This window comes from Chenopodium quinoa, unplaced genomic scaffold, assembly GCF_001683475.1.
Source record: "Chenopodium quinoa cultivar QQ74 unplaced genomic scaffold, ASM168347v1, whole genome shotgun sequence".
Lineage (NCBI taxonomy): Eukaryota > Viridiplantae > Streptophyta > Magnoliopsida > Caryophyllales > Amaranthaceae > Chenopodium > Chenopodium quinoa.
Genome location: NW_018743920.1, coordinates 3827058 through 3841481, shown reverse-complemented (window position 1 = coordinate 3841481; position 14424 = coordinate 3827058). Strand labels below are relative to the sequence as shown.

The 14424-nt window shown below is 32.8% G+C and overlaps 1 non-coding gene and 1 pseudogene across 1 annotated transcript; one reads left to right on the top strand and one right to left on the bottom strand.

The window, feature by feature from the left end:
* Positions 1-336: 336 nt before the first annotated feature.
* TRNAL-CAA lies at positions 337-420 on the top strand. Its single transcript has one exon. It is a non-coding gene; the product is annotated as a tRNA-Leu (tRNA).
* A 9060-nt stretch (positions 421-9480) lies between these two features.
* On the bottom strand, positions 9481-14375 carry LOC110688000 (annotated as a pseudogene).
* Positions 14376-14424: the final 49 nt, after the last annotated feature.

Here is a 14424-nt window from a genome sequence, read left to right as displayed (position 1 = left end):
AAAAAAAAAAAAGCCCCCTACCCCACACCATCACCACTCCACCACCTAACCTCCCCCTTAACCACCACCACTCACCACCAACCCCTCTCCCTTCCCCGAATACCACATCCCCAATTTCCCCCACCACTCCACACCATCACCACCTAATCTCCCCACTCCTCGACAGCCCCACCACGACAATCGTTGGGCTTATATAGGTAAGATTCCCTTGACTAATATGGGTAATGACCATTTTAACACCCAAACATAAATTATTGAAAATGATGATTTGATTAATGTTCATGTTTACGTGATCTGAATGACGATGTGATTAATAAAAATATTAATGTACAGTAGGTCAGGATGGCCGAGTGGTCTAAGGCGCCAGACTCAAGTTCTGGTCCTCTAACGAGGGCGTGGGTTCAAATCCCACTTCTGACATTTTTGACAATTTTTTTTTAAAGTCGCTTGAAACTTCTATATGCAAAACTAATCTCCCATTCCAGACTTTCTTGGATCGTAATTTATATAATACAATATATTTATTTTGAAAATAACAATTAAATATTAAGCATCCTTTCAAAAAAAAACTATTTATCTTGTCATCTAAATAAATGATATATAGATTATATAGTACGTAATATATATTATTGGATACAAATACAAGGAAAAAACTCATCAGAAAAAAGGTTAAATACTTAAAACGATAGCCTATAGGTACATTCCAATTGGCTTAGCTAACAACACCGTTTTGAATTGTAACGGACCTAATTTGACCTGAGAAATTCAAAATACAAACCCAAAAAGTCGCTTGAAATTTCTATATGCAAAACTAATCTCCCATTCCAGACTTTCTTGGATCGTAATTTATATAATACAATATATTTATTTTGAAAATAACAATTAAATATTAAGCATCCTTTCAAAAAAAAACTATTTATCTTGTCATCTAAATAAATGATATATAGATTATATAGTACGTAATATATATTATTGGATACAAATACAAGGAAAAAACTCATCAGAAAAAAGGTTAAATACTTAAAACGATAGCCTATAGGTACATTCCAATTGGCTTAGCTAACAACACCGTTTTGAATTGTAACGGACCTAATTTGACCTGAGAAATTCAAAATACAAACCCAAAAAGTCGCTTGAAACTTCTATATGCAAAACTAATCTCCCATTCCAGACTTTCTTGGATCGTAATTTATATAATACAATATATTTATTTTGAAAATAACAATTAAATATTAAGCATCCTTTCAAAAAAAACTATTTATCTTGTCATCTAAATAAATGATATATAGATTATATAGTACGTAATATATATTATTGGATACAAATACAAGGAAAAAACTCATCAGAAAAAAGGTTAAATACTTAAAACGATAGCCTTTAGGTACATTCCAATTGGCTTAGCTAACAACACCGTTTTGAATTGTAACGGACGTAATTTGACCTGAGAAATTCAAAATACAAACCCAAATAGCAATCCTAAGTTGACAATAGATTTTGATCCGAAATTAATTGACCCAACCAAACTAAGACGAGTTAAAAAGGTAACCTTGACTCGAACACACTCGACCCAAATAGATCTAACATGTTATGGGTCAACCCAAACGATATCTGATTACCCGAAATGACACCCCTAGCTAGTTGCAAGGACCGTGCTTGTCGTTACAAGTTATATAGGGAAAAAAAAAAAAAGAGTAATTAGGAGTCCCTCGTCCTGATTACTAATCAAGTAAACCAATGTTAATCGTAAATTTGTAACAGATCCCTTATTTGATCATAAGTATTAGTTAAGTAGGAACTCTTAGCACAGCGTGCAAGCAAACAAAGAAGGAGTATACCACAATGATGGCCAAAAGCTCAACCACGGCACCCGTAATAACAAAGGGTAATACAGTGATGAAAACGAGAAGTCCAAGGAAGATGCGGTGGAGGAGAGGATCTATATACGAGTTTACGGAGAGGGCGTGACACATGTAGTTAATGGCGAAATAGAAGATGTAAAGGATTATAGGCAAGGGCTGCAAGGAGCGGATGAAGATTTTGTTTATGGCATTGTAAGACATGAGAAGGAAAAAGTTGACGTAATTGAATTTAAAGTAACACAAGTTTCGTTTTATCCGAGTTGTGGCGTCGTGTAGAGAGACGGGAAGAGAGATTGGTCTTGAGTGTATACCAAGAAATTCAACATGTGTTGTAAGGTGCGGTACTGCGGGGGTGTTGGTGTCACCGGCTGCTTGCGACGAGGCTGACATCGTCGAGAGCGCAGCTAGGAAGAGTGGTAGCGTGCCGGCTAATGAAGGTGTATTGGTGCCCTCTTGATAATGATGTCAGCGGCTTCTTATGGTACACTCCGAGTTATGTTCAATTTAGTGGACTTTTTATATATAGCATGGTAAAATTGACATTGAATTGATCTATTTGATTAGCTACGTCACATCAAGTGATAATGAATGGCTATGTACCAAATTATCAATTTATAATAAGTTTGGAATCAATCAACTATTGTACTCATTCTACTCGCAGCTTAGAATTGATTTCATCTCATGGTGAAATGAAATCTAATTTGCTAATTTAACAATATAATTATTGTCCATGAATATAATTGTAGTTTGATGAGTTTTCATTGTATAGCTAGGTGTCTAGTATCGTACTTGATAATCATGTGATCAAGACATATACGGAGTATAAAGTATTAACTAATCTGTATATGGGTTTTGAGTCTCCTACTCTCCTTACCTTTTTTCCAACTCGCTACACTCATTACTCTAATATCGTTCATTTATTGTATGTATAAATTAGATAAATCGCGGGCGATTTTCAAAATAATCATGATAAACAAATCATTTAAAAAAAAATTACCAAGTACTCTATTTGTCCAACAAGTTTTATACATGTTCCAACAGTAATTGTCTCACAAAAAAAGTAAGGGCCGAGAACAAACAGAAAGTTTAACAAATAAATTACTCAGTATATATATAGTAAAAATAAAATTGAAAACATTGAGATAGACCCAAAGAGAAATTTCTTTAAATTAGATAAAATGATCATAATGATGAATGTTCATTATTTTAATCAGGTGGTTTTGTTGGTGCTCCGGCGGCAGGGTTGTTGCCCGAAGATTGCGATGTTGACCCGTAGATGTATGCATTGTGCATTTGTACCTTGTACCTTTTGCACTATGTCTATGTCTATGTCATGACTTAGTACGCTATATTAATTAGACTTTTAGTATAGTAGAGGGAATAATAATCTATTACTTTATTTATTAGTATATATATATATATATATATATATATATATATTAGTTGTGCCCAGACAATGTCCGGGTAGTTTATTGAATGGTGCACCACATAGATTGCCTAGGAGGCTTAGCATTGGTAGTTTGCTTGAGATCATTTTTTTTTTTTGGAATGTATGGATTGCTTGAGATCATCTAAAAATTCATCATCCTTAATTTTGGATGTATTAAATCTTAACACGTATTATTGGTACAAATCATCATATTCTATAAAAGGCAATTATATTTATGTAAGATCAATATATATATTATAGAACTATACTCTGTATGAAAGAAAAACAATGGTGTAATTTCTATGTAAGATATTTCTATGCTATTTCATTTTGATACTCATGAGTCATGAATTAATGATCACTCAATAATTATATTTGTAAATTAGTTTGATGTGATTTATCAAATTTTATTAATTGTTATTATTTCAATGTGCTACACATGAATTAATTATCAATCAATAATAATATTGGTAAAATATATAACCATTAGTAGTTTTGGCAGATCTACAAACGACATCAGTGCGTTTTTATACATCTTGTCACACCATTGGTCACTTGTAAGAAGTGGGAATAACCCCTATAACACCGACATAGTAATCCTATTATACTAACAGAATAACCTTTAAATAACAAAGTAATTTAACCCTTATAACACTGAATGATGAATAACTCTATGGTGCCACATATAAAAGTAAGGGAAATGATATTGTATAAATAATATAACAACCATATTCGTTCATAAGTTTTTTAAATTTTAATTCATTTAAATTTACCATAAATGATGTTTTGAACTACTCCCTCCGTTCCTGAAAATTCGACTCACTTTGCAATTGCGCGGTCTCCAATGAATATCTTTGACCATGAATAACTCCGGTTGTGTAAGTGAAATTTGTAAAAAGTTGATATTTGGATTATTTATAATAAGGGGAATCTAATATGATCTCACATGCTAATTTATTTATATTGTATAGCTCATAAAATGTGGTCAACGTTATTTTATTTTGACCACATAAATAGTAAGTGAGTCGAACAACGGAGGTAGTACTTTTAAAACTAATTTTTTATTATTCTTTTTTTATGTATTGTGTAAACACATAAAAATTATAAGTTATTTTTTAAAAAAGTTCTAATTACGTTATACAATGAAAGGTTTTTTGCTGACTTAATATACCTTTTTTTTTTAAATGATACACTTTCCTTTTGGAGCCATTTTAAGTGTTACAATTTTTTTTTTTTACAACTTCATCCATTTATATATGATATATTTTTCTCCTTTCATGGTCACCAATCAAACCCACTACATGTCACACTAACTCTTATATGTTGTCTACATGATGAACACTTCGCAAAAAGTTGAAATCTCACATTTTGATGTCTCGTTTTAGTTAATTAAAATATATCATAAGTGAATTTGTATTGTACAACTTTTAAAAACGTATTTTATGATGTAAAAATATTTATAAGATTTTTTAAAAAAAAAGTTATAATCTATTTTATATGTATGAAAATTAAAAGTCCTATCAAAGATAAAACTCTAAAATAAATTTTTTATCCTAGAAATTCTATCTTAAACTCGCTTATTTATTTTATACATATGGAATATTAGAAGTCATGTCACAAATAAAACTCTAAAATAATTTTTTGACTTAAAACATTTATCTTAAATTCGCTGATCTAATGTCATAGGTATTCTATTAAAGTTACACCAAGGCCGCCATTTCGTAGCCTAGCTAAAAGTTTAGCTTTATATATTAGTTACTAGTTTTGTGCCCCAGGCAATGCCCAGGTTGTTTATTGAATTTTACAATAAACTTTTTAGCTTGAATGTTAAATACGGTCATATAATCACTTTTTATGATGTAGGATATTTAGACATGTGATATCATACTTAAATTATCTATTAACCTACACTAAAAGAAAATCTTTCCATGATACTTGTCATTACTTTGTGAAAAAAATTTCCATCTTTTTCGCTTCTCTCTTTTCTTTTCTTTTTTTTTTTTTTTTTTTGTTTTTGGCAAAATCTTAATGTAAACTATTTATACCTTATGTATTTTATTTCCGGTTTGACAATCATATTCATAAAAAAAATATACCCAAATGAAATATTTTTGAATATCTTTTATATACTTTATATTTATTTTGTAATAATATTGTCAAAAATATTTAACAACTGTGCATTGCACGAGATTTTAACCTAGTTTTTACTAAACTGAAAGTATTTTTATCGGTTAAAACTTATTTTTACTAATTCTCTATTATTTTAAATATATTATAAATGAATCTTATTTTAAAGAACTTTTTAAAATAAATTTTATGAGGAAATAGAACCGAGTTATTATTTTTATTTAAAGTTATGATTAATTTTGTATATATGAAATATTAGTAGTGTATCGATAATAAAACTCTATACAACATTTTTATCTTCAAAATTCTATCCAAAATTCAATTATTTAGCACCATATGTGTCACAATAATACCTATTTGTCGCCTACATGGCACGACACCTGACTGCGAGACCAGCTTTATATATTAGTGATATGATATATATGATTCGATTAATTTGATTTGAAAGTATTTCCTTATCAAAGAAAAATCAAAGAAACAAAATTATACGTGGTATAGTACTTGATATTTTAACTATAATGACAATTTCAAATACAAGTACTATAAGCCGCCTAACAAAGGTTGAAGTCAATGAACTGGTGACAACAGTACAATATTTACTAATATTCTGCACACACAGAATTAATGTAATGAGCACTATTGGAACTACATCCTCCCTCGCTCCCTTATTTACTTATTAGTTACGCTGGCCTATACAAACTGTCGTTCCAAAAAGTTTCTGGAATGAAACACGAGTTTATTGTTACAGAAAATAAAACCACTTTCTTCTATCATCAGTCGAACAAACTGAAAAACACCTTGGGGGCAATCGATTGGGGACGTAGAGAGTAAACAATAACATCCTCTCCAAGTTGATGTTGGAGATGAGGTTGATCGTCATTAGGTAAAACATCATAATCAAAGGTGTCAACTCTAAGAACGGCATGCAAGCAAACAACGGAGGAGGAGATGGCGACGTAAAGTACTAGAGGATACCAAGCTTGTGTATGAACAAACGTTGAGATGGTTAGCAGTATGAGTAGTACAAGTAGACGAGGGGAACGAGTCTTTACATATAAGGCGCCAGATAGCAAGGTGGCTATAGTGGCCAAGTAGAGGGTGGAGGTCACGGGAGAGTTCGAAAATAGGTAGTTTATGTGTAACATGAAGATAATAAGGACAACGTTGAGGTAGTTGAGTTCAAAGTGAGCTAAGTTTTGTTTAAGCCGAATTGTGGCGTCGAGTTGTGAGGCAGGGATAGAGAGTGAGTGGATGTTAAAAAATGCCCGCCATGGCGGTAGAGTTGGTGTGGAGGTGGTGGTGTCATCACAAGACGCTGCCGCCGCCTTAAGAGGTGACATTGTTGCGACAAATAGGGAGGGTTCTATTAGGGAGTTGGGAGGTTTGGAGTGTATATTTGTGAGACTAATTGTTGGTTTATGTTGTATGGAATATATAGGAAGAGTGATGCTACATTAGGCCTACTTGTATTAGTACTAACACTTACTGACTATTCAAGGGTCGGCGCACCCTATTTTGGATTATTAGTGTGGCAGTCTTTTAGGAATTACTTCGTAGGATACTTCCTTATAAAAATTAAACAAATAGCAACTAACATTTGTAAAACGTTTAATTAATTTTCAAGGGTACCAACTCTATTTATGAGAAAGAGTAGAAAATGAAGCTTATATATACAATTTCTAAATATGGTAGCGGTCAATCATAATGTGAGTTATTAACCCGTTTAATTTAACGTATTACGTAGTATTTTGTAATTTGGTCATATATAGAAGAGATAAAAAAAATGTCTGAGTGTGTGGCAAGGTTTGGTGCATGGTCAAGTACAACTAATTTAATTTGTACCTTTCTAGTTCCTTAATTTAAAATTTAAATCAAATTTTTATGTGTCATATGAGTATTTTCTATATACTTGTAACACTTGTTTTTTTACAACCGTTTCTATATATTTGTAATACTTTTACTGTTTTCTTGTGGTTAAGTCGGGGCATTCTAGCTTTACACATGACCAATATTATTTTATTGTTTATCTTCCTTTAACTCCATTTATAGTCATATAATTGGATAAAATAACGGTTGAAGTTGTGTCTCGATATGTGTGTTTAATTAAAGTAGTTTAACACTTGAAAAAATACATATAATGTAGAAAATACTTGAATTATTGAGTTGTTCATCGCGTTGGCATTATTTAACATGTGGAAAATTGATTCATTAAAATTACTCCGTATTAGCTTATGCATGTGCAATTGTTCAAATAATCTATTGACAACAGATTAAGTCATTAAACTATCTTGTCGTACACTCGTACCACATATCATGAGTATAGACAACAAATTTAGGGAAAATTTGTCTAGAACTACCCGGAAGATAGGCTCATTTGTGAACAACTACCCATTTTTTTAAAATTTGTTTACAACTACCCGCAAGTTTGAAAACGTTTGGGTAGCACTACCCATTAACGTTTTCCATCCAAAAAACCGTTAGTGAGCCCCACATTGTACACGTGTCATTTATTTATTGGATAAAAAAATTAAAAAAAAAAAGAAAAAAAATAACCCAGCCACCCCAACCACCATGAAACCCTAGCCCCTACCCCCAGCCACCACCAAAACCGGCCGACCGCCCTCTTCAACCTCCGAAAACGGCCGGCCACCAACCCGACACCCCTACCACGACCCACACTAGGGTCACTCGCCGCACCGCCCTCTCTCTCCTTTGACGAGCCACCCGGATTCGAACCACCCTCCCCCAAACCCAGACCCAGACCCGAAACCGAATCCCTCCTTACCCGAAATCGAAACCACCACCTACAATCGAAATCGGGTCGGTGTTCAAAATGGTGTGCGATGGTGGGTTTGGTGTTGTCAGAAAATAGAGAGGGAGGAGAGGCGGTGGTGGGGGAGGGTTCGTGGGTCCTGGGTTAGGGTCGCTTGCAGTGAAAGGGGATGGCGGTGGCCGGTAGGTTTGGAGATGGTGGTGTGGGTGGCTGATTGGTGGTCAAGGGGTTCCGGCCAGCCATTTCGGAGGTTTAGGGTGGCGGCCGACCGGGTTTTGGTGGTGGCTGGGAGTAGGGGCTAGGGTTTCACGGTGGTTGGGATGGCTGTTGGTGGCTGGGTTTTTTTCTTCTTTTTTTTTAAATTTTTTATCCAATAAATAAATGACACGTGTACAATGTGGGGCCCACTAACGGCTTTTTGGATGGAAAACGTTAATGGGTAGTGCTACCCAAACGTTTTCAAACTTGCGGGTAGTTGTAAACAAATAAAAAAAATGGGTAGTTGTTCACAAATGAGTCTATCTTCCGGGTAGTTCTAGACAAATTTTAAACAAATTTATTTAAGCTTATAAGAGTAATAATTTAACCGTACGTCCATTAAGCTATTTATTCTACAGAATTGCTCTCATAAAACACGTGACAAAATTGCTTAAAATCAGAATTGGTTTTTTTTTTTTTGTGTTCCACCCGGTTCACCCTTTGGGCTAATTCGGATTTGGGACCAGTTCTGGGTGGTTAGGTTCCAGTCTCCTTCCAATTGTTGTTGTGGGGGATCGAACACGCAATCCTCCTTACCAAATGTAGTTTCAATTACCACTGCACCACAACCAATTGGTAAATCAGATTTGGTTATTGGGTGAGCCAAGCAGTTAAGGTCAATGCATATTAATAGCAGATTGTGTACTGTTGCTACGGGTTGGACGATAATGTGCGGACCAATAAACGAGACAAAAACTAGCACTTGTGAATACAAAACTATACAAGCAATATTTTTATATCTTAACTATTTTATCTTACAATTTTACCTGATCATCATTTTGTTTTATTGTACTAAAATTATTGATCATGGTTTTACCCTTATATATAGACTTTATCCCCCAAAGACCCTTCATTAGAAAGAATAGAAACCCTTTTCAACAAAAGATTTATTAACTTGATTCCAACTCTTAATCCATTGAGTTATCATGTCCAATAACATCAATTAGCATAATCCCAAACGTGGTGCCTAGAACTGAAATTTTTTATAAAGTGGAAACGAGTGCAATACAAATACTATGTGGCCAAAACCTTGCTCATTAGTGGCTTTAATTTGGATAGGTGTCTTAAAACAAATCTGTACGAATTAGACTCAAAGAAAACAATATCGTACTAATGTGGATTATTGATAAGGTTGTCTTATGATGATAAGACGATCTTATATAAAAACTTGTAAAGTATGTACAAAGTGTACTTAGAACTTTTTCCCTAGCACCACAATTTTTGCAGAACTTGACTTGAAATAATAATAAAATAAACCCCCATCCTCTCCTTAAAAAATTAATGTGTATCCGGATCATAACTTCATATCATATGTTAAAACTCAACCTAGTTTAACCATTACTTCTACAATGAATGAATTCTGCTAATTAAGTAGTGCTAACAAGAGGTCATTCCACACATCAATAGGGCCAGGCATGCACCAATGCACACAATCATTGAACCCTTTCTTCTTCTTGTCACGCCAATGTGAACCCGGGTGCCCGTCTGGTCTCAACAACATAACCTTAGTGATATCCAAGGCTTGAATATTTTGTTGTCCCTTCCAATAGCCTTCTTTCTTTGCTCTTTCGATTTCTTCGATTTGAATGTCTCTTACCTCCCATTCATCATTGTTTTTGCTAGATATCAACAAATTTTCTTCGTCGTAAGGCTTTGATCTTTCGCAATGGCCTGCGGCAGTGGCGGAGCCACATTAGAACAAGGGGGGACAGTTGTCCCCCCATTTTCGGAAAAAAAGTTTTTTTAAAAAAAAAAAAAAATCAAGAAAATACAGTAAAAGGCTATAAATAACATATACTTACAGTAGATATCACAATATTGAATATGGTTTGGTGGTTGAGTCCTTAGTAAGGCTGTGTTTTGGTCCTAGGTTCGATTCCCTACTCTACTGTTTTTCAGCTTTTTTGTTTTTTTTTTCCCTACTTCTTGTTTTTTTTATTACATACTCTAATTTTCAACAACCTTTTTAATTTGATTTTTTATTTCCTATTTCTTGTTTTAGGATTTTTAATGTTATTTCTTATTTCCTACTTCTTGTTTTTAATTATCGCTTTAACTAAGTGTGCTTAAACTCAATTTTTTTTTTACATTTCTAATAAATAGATTACTATTAATTAATTGTTTGTAACTGTGTTTTAACGAAATACATATTAATAATATGATTGATTTGAAAAAGTTGAGTTTATTTTTTCGAATGTAACTCAAACCCTGGCCCTTCATATCTACCATCAATTTGTTTTAACGATAATTATTTGACTTTTTATTTATCAATTATGTGATTACATAACAGGATTTACAAATATAAATTTATTCATTTTTGTTGGATAATTTTCTTAATATACAATAAAACTTTTTTACCCCTCTTTTTCCATATAGAAATAATTGGCATATGTGATTTCAAATAAATATTAAACAATTTAGGTTATCAATTTTTTTCTTGAGATTTTTGCCGAAACTTTAACCTCCAAAATTTGTCCCCCCGAATTATAAATCCTGGCTCCGCCACTGGCCTGCGGTGTTCCACGTCCCATTTTCGAAATGTGTTGGTGAAATTGTCCTCACCAAGGTCACCATGCCATTACAATTTTTGCAACTATTAATGTAGCTGCATGTGTATTTCATGTACGTTTAGTATATTTGGAATTAGAATCTAACTTAATTACTAGGATTGTGTAATTTGAACTAGCAATAACTACTAATAAATCCGGATAATAAAGGGAGTAATTAAAAACTTGACTACATAAGCCATATACACGGCCAAACATAAAACCCACCCAAAAAAAAAAAAAAAAGAAAGGAATACTTCCAATTAGTGACCAAATATATGCTTATGTCATTATGCTATTATTGGCAAAATCATAAAATTGAAAATTGAAAATTAGTCGTAGTCTAACAATAAAACAATTGTTTCTTAATGTGAGTACAAAGGGATACTCAAAATAAACTTCCTACAAAATAATCAGTCATTTTTAGGACAATTAAGTCAGTTTCAGGTCAAATGACTTCGAAATTGGCTAGGTAATTTTGTCTTAAAACACATCTCCTATGGTTTGGTTGAAAACAATATGTTTAAGACCATACATTTATGGATGGTTTATTTATTCTATATATCAAATCAATTTTCTAGTTGAGTGAACTAATATACATTTATTATTCATGCTAGATAGATGGTTGTTTTGGTTGTAATTGTGCATACACATAAAACCCAACTAATACGGTCTAATCACACTCCGCCGTAAATCACAAACCATAAGCATGTCAATTATGCACGTTACTTAATCATCTAGAACACGAAATTGTATACGTATATAGCAAAACCAATTAATCAATTACACGAAACATAAGTCTTAATTAAGCTTACCTGAGTGTAGTTTGAAAGGCCTTCCCAATAGCAAAACTCACTTTAAATTGAGTCAAATTGGCTTCATTACAATAGAGACATCCAATTAATTTCCCACCTTCAAATAAATAATTCTTTCTAAAGTACCATTGAGCACTTGAAACAATGGCATAATCCACTAATCCTTGACTCACATTATAACCCCATTTTTCATCCACTTGATCAAGGTGAAAATCATAAACTCCACCTTCTCTTTCAACACCCTTAACCAAAAACCTAGTCCATAACACCATTAGGGTGAAATTGTTCCTAGGGAAGAACCATGTTCGAGACCGGTCTTTTGCATCCTTATACACATCAATTGGTGCTTCTTCTTGAGATAAGATGCATAAAAGGGACTCCATTTGGTTTCTAGCAACAGAATCTCCTATAAATGCTAGCCTCTTTTCGCGCATAATTTGAAAAAAGGTACTGAGTTCGAACCTTGGGAGCTCACATTTGTGTGGCTTCCATCTCCAATACAAGAACTCCTTGTCATTCCTCCCATGCAAGAAGCAATCTTTTGACGTTGGAATTGTTAGCATGTTGCATTTGTGTAAAGTGAGCCTTTTGAGTAATCTTCAACCCATTTCCCTTTGAAAAAATCACATTTTCCATATCCATCTGAAAAATCATATAAAAAGAAAAAATGAGTAAAAATACTACTATAATGAAAATTTAATTTACTCGTAATGTAAGTTACAACAACGCCCTCTCTAATGAGAATCGAATCCTAGCCTACCTCCTAGGGCGAATAATGTAGATTCATACCCTCTTGAGGATGATTTATTGAATTGATTTGCTCTAATGTTTTGGTGATGTTTAAAGAGAAAGGAGAGTGGAAAGCAAAGATGCTCAAGATAGTTGTGATAAGTATTAAGTAACCCACCAATGAAGCAATTCCATTGGTTTTGGTATTTTCTAGGAACTCTCTCATATTAATATTTGGGTGATTGACTGATTGTTGCAAAAATGAAGGGATAATAAGAAAAATAAAAGGTTGTCCGAGTTTTTAGAGAAAGATATATATAGATTATAGAACTACCTCCCTTTACACCCCCGCCTCCTTGTTTCTTGTTACTTTGTAACAAATTAACTTTAAAGTACTTTACCTTTTAGAAGTTATAATAGAGCTCACCGTATTAATGCACGAGATATAGTTATTATATATTTGTAGGGATTTATAAAATCTTGGGAAATTTTCTAATAAATTTAATGAAATGTTATGAAGCATGAAATTCTGCCCTTAATATTGGGCAAGTGCAACATCTGTGATGAAGTGAATATTTTGAATTGGTTGCTCATAGTTGTTAGGTGTTGCCACATGTACCATAAATTGTTTCATGCCATACAAATGTTTATCCATAGAAACTTTGCATGCATCATATCATATAATTACATGTAATTTTAGTTTGCATTAAAAATAAAAATCCCGAAATATCTAATATAGTCGTTGCAAAACATCGATTGCATCAATATATGGTGCAATCGGTGACACATAAATAAGAATGACGTGAGCACATAAACACGTAAACACTCAAAGTAGGTACATCTTAATTCCGTTTGAAAATAATGAATTCTCATAACACGTTTCTTAATTAATCGTTCACATTTGAGTTTAGGGACATATGGAGTAACAAATTTAACGAGTCATTATCATATTTGCTGGCTGCTGCAATGCTTAGGTTTGTCTTATCAATGTTATCAAAACATGGGTATGTTTTGTTGGTTGTATACTTGTATTGTTTGGTCTGAAATTTTTGCATGCAAAAATACTAAAAAAGACAACGAAACTTCACGTGTTGAGCTTATTTGGTCTGGAATTTCACGAGATATGAACAGCTTATAGTCGGTCCCTAGTTCAATAAAACTTGTACAAAATTAAAAACATATGGTGAATACAACTTGAACTCATAACTTTGTACGATTACCTAAACTAATACACAACTCATATAATGTATACCCAAAACTAGATAATACGATTTTATATCAACTTAAGTGAAATTGGGGAAGTATATTAAATCAAACATAATTTAAAGTTGATATAAATTCAAAACTGATCATTGAAATTCATCCAACTAACATTTTACGTAATAACATTTTTTTTTTTTTTTGTACATAAGAGATTTACCGTCAATTAAATGCATTGATAAATCTGAACGTTGCAACTAAAAAAACAGATGTGCTAATTATATGCACTTTATGATAAGTAGTGATATTAGTAGTGGGAAAACAATCAACTCACAAAATTGCCATCCAGAACTTCGCTTTCATAAGTGGGGAGACCTTGTTTATTGATACTAGTGACTACACTTGTGACTCTAATCATAACTAGGTTTTGAATCATTAATTTCATCACACCAATTACCCTTTGTATTATTCAACTGTGTGAACAAGTGATGTTGAATGTAAATTACCCACTACAACAAAAACAACAAAGCTTTAGTCCAAATGATAATGGGATCGACTAACATGTATCGTTGTAAGAACCCCATCCTCAAAAAATGGAAAAAAAAAAAAAAGAAAGTGATAAAATGTAAATTGCCCACTAATTCAAATATTTATATAAGAAAATAATAACAATAATTTAAAAAAAAAA